The sequence below is a fragment of the Frankliniella occidentalis genome, unplaced genomic scaffold, assembly GCF_000697945.3.
Source record: "Frankliniella occidentalis isolate FOCC.00 unplaced genomic scaffold, Focc_3.1 Scaffold157, whole genome shotgun sequence".
NCBI classification, from domain to species: Eukaryota; Metazoa; Arthropoda; class Insecta; order Thysanoptera; family Thripidae; genus Frankliniella; species Frankliniella occidentalis.
Window position 1 is genome coordinate 813,411 of NW_026267283.1, and position 964 is coordinate 814,374.

Consider the following 964-nt stretch of genomic DNA (forward strand, 5'->3'; position numbering starts at 1 on the left):
CGGGCGCGCGGCTCTCGGCGAGCCACCATGGGACTGCATTGGCGGCTGCGCCAGACACCGAACCACTGGCTCCGCTCAACCTACGGTCTTGTCGGCTGGCTCCGATGGCCCACGAGTGTGAAACCGAACTCAACGCGGCTCTTTCAAATGTACAGGCTATCAAATTGGAGCGGTTTGTTTCGAACGAAAAACAAGGCGACACACACCCCTGTTCAATTCTTGAAAAAGGGGGGGGGGATGAAGGGTCTTCAAAAAGCTTTCGTATGAGTCAAGTCAGAACCGGCGGGAAAGAAAGGAGGAGGGGCACTCTTTTGCCATATTTACCAATATTTACACGGATAGCGACGCGAGTTCCTGATGAGGGCGAGGATGAGGGTTTTGTTGCGGATAGGAGGTAGGAGGGCAAAGATTTTCCTGTTAAAATTATTTATATTGCTATATCCCCCCTTCTTACTATCTCCAATAGTCCGACCGTAGGTGTGTGAGAGAGCGAGAGCGACCTCAGACCGCGCCGCACCCAGTTGCCGGCCCTCCTCAGCGGAGCGGGCGGAGCGCAGCGGTAGCTCAGTGGGCTGAGACGTCGTCGGCGCGCCGGTGCTGGCAGACCAGGTGGTCTTGGGTTCGACTCTCGCTCAAACTGTTTTGATTTCTCGCTGCACCAATCGGTGCGAGTGAGGTGACTCGACGACTCGCACTAGTCACTCGTGCGGCGGAGGGCGGCCGCAGGCGGCTGACTTTCATTCAAGCAGTTGATGGATTTCGCGCCAAAGTGACCGAGACGGAGCTTTGGATCCGAGATGCACACGACCGCTTGAAAGCGTGTAAGGAGTGTTGCATACCTCGCCTGTGGCTCGGCGGCGCTGTGAGTTTGAGGGGCCTGAGCTAGAGGACCCTAAAATCAGAGCATCAACCCTCACACCATCCAATCACCCCTTCATCAAACGCTCCACCGCATACCTAATCA